The sequence below is a fragment of the Nicotiana sylvestris genome, chromosome 10, assembly GCF_000393655.2.
Source record: "Nicotiana sylvestris chromosome 10, ASM39365v2, whole genome shotgun sequence".
In the NCBI taxonomy this organism is placed as follows: domain Eukaryota; kingdom Viridiplantae; phylum Streptophyta; class Magnoliopsida; order Solanales; family Solanaceae; genus Nicotiana; species Nicotiana sylvestris.
This window is the reverse complement of record NC_091066.1, coordinates 86,271,233-86,281,160: the sequence shown is the minus strand read 5'-3', so window position 1 is coordinate 86,281,160 and position 9,928 is coordinate 86,271,233. Positions and strand designations below refer to the sequence as shown.

Below are 9,928 nucleotides of genomic sequence, written 5' to 3'. Positions count from 1 at the left end.
AAGCCTTAGAGCCCAATTCCAACATCCGAAATTCTCTACCAGACCTGTTTCCAATATACGAACACTGTATCAATCATCACACCATGCATCGATACAAGATTGCATACCTTTGCTGAATTCTGATAATAGGTGAATTGGACTATAATTAGGCCCTAAAGAACCACCTTCTTGTATAGTTTTTATGGTAAAAAGTGATAACAAAATGCTCTGATTAGTGCTTTTCATGCTTTGCAGGCTACATACAATAAAAGAAGTCTATGGAGTACTTTTGGGATCAACTACGGAGAAAAAGAGGCCAATCTTACAATATCCGCTAAGTGCACCACGCGAAGGCAGCAAAACCAGAACTGGAGATGGACTGCCGCGGTCCCGGCGTAACCGCGGTCGGACCGCGGCAAAAGGATGTTGCGGATTTTGAGAGGCTAGTTGGCCACGGTCCTGGCGTAACCATGGTAGGACCGCGATAGGAAGCGGAAAATTAAGGGACTGAAGTGCAAAACACGGGATTTTTAGCCCAAAACCCTATATTAAACAATAGAACTCGCCCAAGGGAGGCACGGAATGTTTTAGAGAGTACTTTGGCAAGAAAAACAAGTGTGAGAGATCACCCAAAACATCATATTTTCTTCTTCTCTTTATTTTTCAGGCAATTTTGATCATGAATATTTTTATAGTTTATTTACCCATTGTCATGAGTAGCTAAATCCTTTGTCTAGGGTTTTGATGGAACCTATTGAAGGATGAACTTCTTGATTATGTTAATATAGTTTGTCAGTTTAATATCTATTTGTTCAACTACGTATTTGTTGTAGTTAATTGACAAGATCCTCAATTAGCTGTGCCTATTTAGTATGCATAACTCGTGAGAGAGTGCATATTTAGGTAATTATTGAACAACATCACTCGCAAAGTATAAGAGGGATCTATAACTGCTGGTTTAAAGGCAGGATTAGGGATAACGAAGTCTTGGGTGCAATCTAAAGTGAACTGTAATAAACAAAGCCAGCTAGCGTATCTCGGGAGAGTGCGTCTAGTAAATTATCGTGATTACTCGGGAGAGATTCACGGTAAAAAGAGTGTTCATGGTTGATAGAGATGTGTTGGTAAATCTATATGAAACATAAACAGAAGGGATTCCATCAATAGGGGAAATCACTACCTTAGAACCTTCTCATTATTGTTCACAACTTAAGCATATTTAGTTTACAACTGTTTATTGACTTTCAATCTTAGTTATTAAATATACCATCAACTGTTATTCACAACGTTTGGGGAAGTTGATTCTAAAGAATTTAGTAAGTCCAACGAAAGTAATTGATAGGTTAATTCTCTGTGGATTCGACTCTAGGCATAAATACTCAGGTTATATTTGCAACGTCCTCATTGTCCTTTTATAAGGCATAGTTGGGCGTGATCAAATTTTTGGCGTCGTTGCCGGGGAATTAACGGTGTTATCAATTACAATTTAAAGAAGTGCATGCCTAGAAACTCATCGAGATCTGGTGAAGTATTTGAAGAATTATCAGATCCCGAGAAAGTTTTCAAGGCCTTAAATTGGGCTAATCGGAAAAACAAACAACAACCAACAACTGCACAATTCGAAACAATCATGGGGGATCACGAGGAAAACCCAGTGGTACCAATAGTTCTAGAGGCTGCTCTCTATGACTGGGCACAACCCACAGCTGAAAATCTGTCCACAGCCATTGTAGTTCCGCAGATACAGGCTGAGTCATTCCAAATTATGAATAACATGTTGCACTTGTTGCAGAACAAAGGACTATTTTCGGGGTCGCAAGTCGAAGATCCTCAGTAGCACTTGAAGAACTTCCTCTCTATCTGCAAAACCCAAAGGCAGCCCAACGTAACTCCTGAAGTAATCAAGCTGTTATTGTTTCCATTCTCAGTGACAGGAGCTGCCCAGACTTGGCTAAACTCACTTCCCATAAATTCTATAACAACTTGGGATGAGTTAGTCAGGCAATTCCATAACAAGTTCCACCCACCCAATAAGACTGCTCAACAAATTGATGAAATTTTGAGTTTTAAACAGAGACCAATGGAGACACTGCATGAAACATGGGAGCGCTTTAAAGGGATGCTGGTTATATGCCCGCACCATGGTATTCCAGATTTGATGTTGGGGCAGTAGTTTTACATGGGATTGTCAGATAGCGTGAAGAACATTGTTGATGCTTCAGCTGGTGGAGCATTTTTGAGCAAAACATGGAGAGAAGGCCAGAATCTGCTTGACAAGATGGCACAAAATTCGGGATGGACAACCAGGAATGCACCTATCACTCCAGTGCCCTTAGATCCATCCAACTCTATGGCTGAAAATATGGCCACCATATTGACACAGATGAGTATACTCACCAAAAAGGTGGAAGAGTCAGGGCAGAAGCAGCAGGTACACATCGTAGATACTACCAATGGGGGTTTGTGCGCATCTTGCATTAGTCAGCCAATCGGTAACCAATGGAATGCAGAACATGATCATCACCACTACCCTAAAGACATGAATTATGTGTCTAATTATGAAGGCCAGAGACAGGGTGGTCAGAATTGGGGCCAGCAAAATTAGCAATACAGGCCAGTCCATCCACAGTTCAACAATGGAAACATGGGAGGTATGAGACCCCCTAACAATATGGCACCTTACCCAAGGCTACAGGGATATAATAATTAGAATCAGTAGCAGGGGTATCACCCTCCTCAACAACAGTATGGTGGAAGGCAGGAAGATGGGTTTGCTAGACTTGAGGCAATGATGTAGCAATCAATAATATTGAAGTGCAGGTGGGCCAAATTTCTATGTCTCTGAACAATCGTCCTTATGGGACACTACCTGCAGACACCCTGATAAATCCAAAAGATCAAGGCCCAAAGCAGCTAATGGCGGTAAGTCTACGTGATGGCAGAGATCTGGATTTAGAGCAAGAGAGGGCTCGAGAAACTAGACAAGCTGAGATACTTATACCAGTGCCCATTGAGCTGGATGAGTCAACGAAACTGACGGAGGTGCCAGTCCAGCCTGCCTAGGAAGAAAATAACATTCAGAATGCGACCGAGAAAGAAGCTGAGACAGTCCAGGAACCAGTAGTTGATGTAGCAGCTGATAAGGATCAATCCCAGTTGATTGGGAAGAAAATACCTCATGCACCTTTCCCTTAGAGGCTGGCTAAGTACCAAAATGAGGAACAATACAAGAAGTTCTTCGAAATGCTGAAACAAATCCAGGTAAACATACCATTGATTGAAGCTTTGAAGGAGATGCCTGGGTATGAAAAAATGATGAAGGACTTGATGTCCCGAAAGTTTGATTTCCAAGACTTGGCCACAGTTACTCTTACTCAGACATGTAGTGCAGTGGTGACTAGACCAATTGTAGAAAAGCTATCTGACCTAGGGAGCTTTACAATTCCATGCACTATTGGTAATTTTGCTTTAGCTAAAGCACTATGTGATCTAGGGGCCAACATCAATCTTATGCCCCTGGCGATTTACAAGAGGCTGGACATTGGAAGAGCTAGACCCACCTCTATGTTGTTGTAGCTGGCTGACAAGACAGTGAAACGACCCTCTAGTATACTGGATGATGTGCTAATTTAGGTAGGGAAATTTGTGTTCCCTGCAGATTTTGTGATCTTAGACTGTAGAGTGGATGAAGAGATTCCCATAATTTTGGGAAGACCATTCTTGGCCACAGGGAGAGCTCTCATTGATTGTGAAACCGAGGAGCTCAAGATGAGATTGAACGATGAAGAGATAACATTCAATGTGTAGAAATCTATGAGACGACTAAGTGAATTCGCTAATTGTTCTCTTATTGATGCCATGGATGTAATCGTAGAGACTGATGATGAGGTGCTAACCATTGAGGACCCCCTTGCTGCATGTTTAATGAATTTGGATGAGGTGAATGGAGAGGAACTGGCAGAATGGGTGTTGGCATTAGAGGGTAGAGGGTTCTGGGATAGAACTCTAGAATTTGAGCCCTTGCACTTGGAAAATTGAGAGACTCCTCCAGCCAAGCCATCTATCGAAGAACCACCAAAGCTGGAGTTAAAGCTATTGCCCAACCATCTCAGGTATGAATTCCTTAGACCTAACTCCACATTACCTGTTATTATCTCATCTAGTTTGTTAGATGTGCAGGCACAACAACTCTTGCAGGTACTTAAGGAGTGCAAGACTGCCATTAGGTGGACCATGGCAGACATAAAGGGGATCAGCCCCGCCTACTGTATGCACAAAATTCTACTGGAAGAGGGACACAAACCTTCCAGGTAACACCAAAGAAGTCTGAACCCTAACATGAAGGAAGTGGTGAATAAGGAAGTAATAAAGTGGTTAGACGCGGGAATTATCTTCCTAATCTCTGATAGCAGCTGGGTTAGCCCAGTTCAATGTGTACCTAAAAAGGGTGGCATGACGGTAGTTAAGAATGATAACAATGAATTGATCTCTACAAGAACAGTCACAGGCTGGAGAATTTGCATGGATTATAGAAAGCTAAATCTAGCCACCCGAAAAGACCACTTCCCACTTCCCTTCATTGATCAGATGTTAGACAGACTAGCAGGGAGGTCATACTTCTGTTTTCTAGACGGGTACTCAGGATACAACCAGATCTCCATTTCACCGGAGGACAGAGAGAAGACCTCTTTCACTTGCCTTTATGGAATTTATGCCTTTTGGAGGATGGCCTTTGGCCTATGCAACGCACCCACCACATTCCAACGGTGCATGATGGCCATATTCACTGACATGGTAGAGGACATAATGGAGGTGTTCATGGATGACTTCTCAGTGGTGGGGAATTCATTTGATGAGTGCCTGATTAATCTGACGCGTGTGTTGAAACGGTGTATTGAGACTAACTTGGTTCTGAACTGGGAGAAGTGTCACTTCATGGTACAAGAAGGCATAGTCTTGGGGCACCGGGTGTCAAGCAAAGGAATTGAGGTGGATCGTGCAAAAGTGGATGTAATAGCAAAGCTACCTCCTCCAACTTCAGTCAAAGCAATCAGAAGCTTCCTTGGGCATGCCGATTTCTACCGGAGATTCATAAAAGACTTCTCAAAAATTGCCAACCCTCTCTATAAGTTGTTAGAAAAAGATCACCCTTTCTTGTTTTATGATGATTGCAGGGTAGCATTTGAGGAGCTAGAAAGAGACTGGTCACAACACCTATCATTGTTGCCCCCAGTTGGGAGCAACCATTCGAACTCATGTGTGATGCCAGTGACTGCGCAGTGGGGGCAATGCTGGGACAACAGAAGGACAAGCTGATGCATCCAATCTACTATGCTAGTAGAACGCTGAGTAGAGCCCAGCTGAACTATACTGTGACTGTGAAGGAGATGTTGATTGTGGTGTTTGCTTTCGACAAGTTCAGATCATATCTGATTGGTTCTACAGTAATTGTATACACTGATCATGCAGCTCTCAGGTACTTGATTGAGAAGAAGGAGTCTAAGCTGCGCCTGATTCGTTGGGTGTTGCTGCTGCAAGAATTCGACCTTGAAATTCGTGACCGTAAGGGCATAGAGAACCAAGTCGCTGATCATCTATCACGACTTAAGAGAGCTGAAAATGCAGTTGAGGTTGAAGATATTCTGGAAACTTTTCCAGACGAGCAGCTGCTCGCTACTAGTCTTGAGAAAGCGCCATGGTATGCAGATTTTGCAAATTACCTGGCCTGCGGTATAGTTCCCTATGACCTTTCATCTGTACAAAAGAAAAAGTTTTATCGTGACTGCCGCATGTATTATTGGGATGAGCCTTACCTGTTTAGAATTTGTGTTGACAATATGATCCGGAGGTGTGTCCCCGAGATAGAACAATCTTCTGTTTTGCAGGCTTGTCACGCATCGGCTTATAGAGGACATTTTGGAGGGGTCAGGATAGCTGCGAAAGTGCTTGAGGCCGGATTCTTTTGGCCAACAGTGTTTAAAGATGCGCACCAATGGGTGAAGGGCTGCAATGAATGTCAGCGGACCGGGAACATTTCCCGTCGCCATGAGATGCCCATGAACCCAATTCAAGAGGTGGAAGTATTTGATGTCTGGTGGATTGACTTCATGGGTCCCTTCGTCAGCTCCTATGGCAATAAGTACATACTTGTTGCTGTAGGTTACGTGTCCAAATGGGTAGAAGCTGCAGCGTTGCCCACTAATGATGCAAGAGTGGTGGTGGGGTTTTTGAATAAGAAAATATTCACCAGATTTGGGACACCAAGAGCGATTATCAGTGACGGAGGCACTCACTTCTATAATAGAGCTTTCGAGAAGTTGCTTGCAAAGTATGATGTACGCCACAAGGTGGCTACCCCTTATCACCCGCAAACTAGTGGGCAGGTTGAAGTGTCTAACAGAGAGATAAAGAGTGTGCTAACCAAGACTGTGAACGCCACAAGAACTGATTGGGCGAAAAAGTTAGATGATGCACTATGGGCCTATAGAACTGCTTTTAAAACACCGATTGGTATGTCACCATATAAGTTGGTGTTCGGGAAGGCCTTCCATTTGCCAGTGAAACTTGAACATAGAGCGTGGTGGGCACTGAAACAGCTGAATCTAGACATCGAGGCTGCGGGCACAACGAGAATCACAGAATTGCATGAGCTCGATGAGTTCAGACATCTTTCTTTTGAGAGCACAAGGTTGTACAAGGAAAGAATGAAGAGGTTGCACGACAAGAACATTGTGGAGCGAAGTTTCAATCCTGGAGATATGGTGTTGCTTTATAACTCACGATTAAGGCTATTTCCGGGTAAACTCAGGTCACGATGGTTTGGACCATTTAGAGTGGTTGAAGTTTTCCCTTCAGGTGCTGTCAAAATTTCCACAGAGAAAGACTCTCGTACATTTAGAGTCAATGGATAGAGATTGAAACTATATGTGGGCATGAGCGAACCAAAGGAAGTGTCTGAGCTACACCTGACTGAACAACAGAGGTCGAGCGAGCCTTAAATGCGCTCATCTGTGTCGTGTCGCGACGTTAAATCAGGCGCTGCGTGGGAGGCAACCCACGAATGTGTTGTAAGTGTAATGCATAAAAAAAAAGTAGCAGGAACACGCCCAGACCGCAGTCGGGCCACAGTCAAGGACCTCCTCTGAAAGAAGTCTACCGTGGTCCCAGCGTAACCGCGGTAGGACCATGGTCAAATACCCCCTCTGAAAGAGGTCTACCGCAGTCCCAGCGTAACCGCGACAGACCAGCACGGGCCAGGTAAGTGCAATTTTTTTTTTCCTTTTTCCCCCCCTTTTAATAAACCTAACCCCCCACTATTCCCCCAAACCCTTCTTTTCTTCAAACCACCCGCAACCCCCATCCCCTTCTCTCTTCTCTTCTCTCTTTCACACCATCTCCTATCCCTCAAACACCCATTGTTGCCCCTCCTTTATTCTCCATCTCTCTCTCTCCACAACATATCCCTTCCATTCATCCTCAAGGTCAGCTTCTCTATTCTTTTCTCTTTTTTTCCATAACTTAGTGTAATGAGTAGTCTAAATTAGTTTCAATTAAACCCTAGGTAGTGTTTTAGTGTAAATTTTTTATTTTTTTCTTTCTTTTCTTTCCTTTTCTCCATTATTTGCTTCTTTTGGCCATGATTGATGCTTAAATGGTTGGGTTTTCATTGTGCTTAACTTGGAGGCGATTTTTATAATTTTTAGAGGCCTAAACGGCCCAAATGGCCGAAAATTGGGGTGTGTTGTAAAATTTTGGAGCACTTTGTGCCCTTCTTAGTTTACGGTGGTGGTAGAATTTGACATGATTCACTTGTGGGAGATTGTGTGGGGTATTATATGGTGGAATTATAGAATTAATAGTGGTGTAAGGGCAATAGTGGAGGTTGTCAACTTTGGGCACCTTACTAATTGGGTATACTGGCATTGATTGACAAAAGGAAACTGTTTGGTGCCATCAGGTGGTGAAGTCTGAGTACCCATCCGACTGACACATGTTAGGATGCATCTGATTGTTACCCTGAATTGTCTGCTGGTAATATGGCCCGAAAAAGGCGAAAGAGCTCGGCAAGCACTTCCCAAATGCCAATATATGATGCCACCAGGTTCCAGTCACAGGAGGCAGAGGACGCGTTTCATGCTAAAGCCACCAAAAGCTTTGTCCTTGAGATTCCTGTTGATAGGGCTGCCCTCCGTATGGAAAAAGAAGACATGTATGAGGAAATTAGATGGAGGGAGATGGAGTTCTTGTTTGATAAACCTGAGACGGAAAACCCATTAATAGTTCGGGAGTTCTACGCGAACTGCCCGGAAAATTTGTGCCGGTCTGTGATTGTGCGGGGCAGGGTGGTAGATGCCTCAATTCTAAAGATTCGCCAGCTCTTGCAACTGCCCTAGTTCACTGGTGACATTGATCATTATCACAACGCTCAAGGGGTCACTTGGGACACTATGATTGAGACAATCTGCACAGGGGGTCGACCAATCTAGCTACAGGAAAACATTACCCTTCACTCCAAGTCGTTCACACATGGGTCTAAGTGCTGGTTCACCATTATTTGCAGCCAGTTATTGCCCACGGGCAACACGACAGATGTGAACCACCTACGGGCTCTATTGGTGTGGTGCTTCGTCACCAAGAAAGACTTTGATGTGGCGAGAATTATTGGAGATGAAATGATCCTTCGGTCACCTCTGCTATCTAAGGGGTTTTACTTTCCCTCACTTGTGACGAGGTTGTGTCTGCTGGATGGTGTCCCCACCAATCCTACAGATAGAGCTTTGCCCGCAAAAGCGGCATTCAGAGCTTCAAAGATCATAGTGGGAAGAGATGCACCCACAACCATTAAGCTTGATGATGAGGATGATGCCCCAGCACCCATGGCACCATCCAGGAGATCCTATGATGGAGCCGGATCCTCTCGGCGACCCCATACTGGGGCAGGGTTCTCTAGATCATAGTCTAGTCGACCCATGTTGAATTCTTTGGAGGAAGAGGTGGCAGATCTTCGCTCCTCGGTGGATGGCCTGCATATGCGTATGGATGCCATGTCTCAGCGGCAGGCTAGGTCTGAGAGCCGAATGATAGCTTGGTTTCGTGCTTTGGGGAGGGATTGTTATGTGGATCCCAGCACCGTCTCCGGCTCCGAGTGATGCTCAGGGAAGTCTTCTTACCCTTCTGCACTTTATTTGTGTTATGACATGGGAACATTCCATATTCTTTTTGTGTGGGGTGGGAGACTTTCTTTAGTGGTGTATTGTTAGTGTTCATATACATTGAGTGTTGTAGTTCTGTATCTTTATTGTTGTGTATAATTGGTTGTACTCACCTTAGAAGTAACTGATTTGGCCCAACGACGGACACTTGTCGACGGGTCTCTTGAGGGTCAAAGTCGGGTTTAAAAAAAACAAGTAGTGTAGTCCATTTAGATTTTTATTTTATTTTCTTTTTCTTTTTAGGTAGTGTAGTAATTCCTCCTTGGTTTTTCTTTTGACCACGGTTTTTTTCCAAGGGCTTTTCTTGAACCGAGTTAGGTAGATTTTTCTTTAATATTTTTAGGACCCTTAGGACTCTATTGGACTAAGATGGGTGAGGGAAAGAATGCAACCCGTAATGTACACACCTGCAAATAACTAAAACGAACTTAAGGGTACGACGTCTAGGCTCGTTTGTAGACTCGTAATTTTATGCCTTAATTCTGCACACCTTGTCTTTCTTGAACGCTCATGTGAGTGTGTTGATGAACTAATTCGGAATGAGTTACATGCCAAGTGTGTGTGAGATAATACTTGTATTCTGTGCTTGAATGCGATACCTAGAACTTGCCCTGTGTGTTTGCAAAGCGAAATAGAAGTTGTTTGGCTTTAGAGATGATTGAGGCATTTTCTTGTGTAGCCTATATAATTATGAATCCACCCGTACATATTGCCATAGTTAACCCCTTCGAGCCTGG

At 43.7% G+C, this 9,928-nt stretch overlaps 1 non-coding gene across 1 annotated transcript; it reads right to left on the bottom strand.

Annotated features, from left to right (window-relative positions):
• Positions 1–2,020: 2,020 nt before the first annotated feature.
• LOC138880610 (small nucleolar RNA R71) lies at positions 2,021–2,127 on the bottom strand. Its single transcript, XR_011403339.1, has one exon. It is a non-coding gene; the product is annotated as a small nucleolar RNA R71 (small nucleolar RNA).
• Between the last annotated feature and the right edge of the window lie 7,801 nt (positions 2,128–9,928).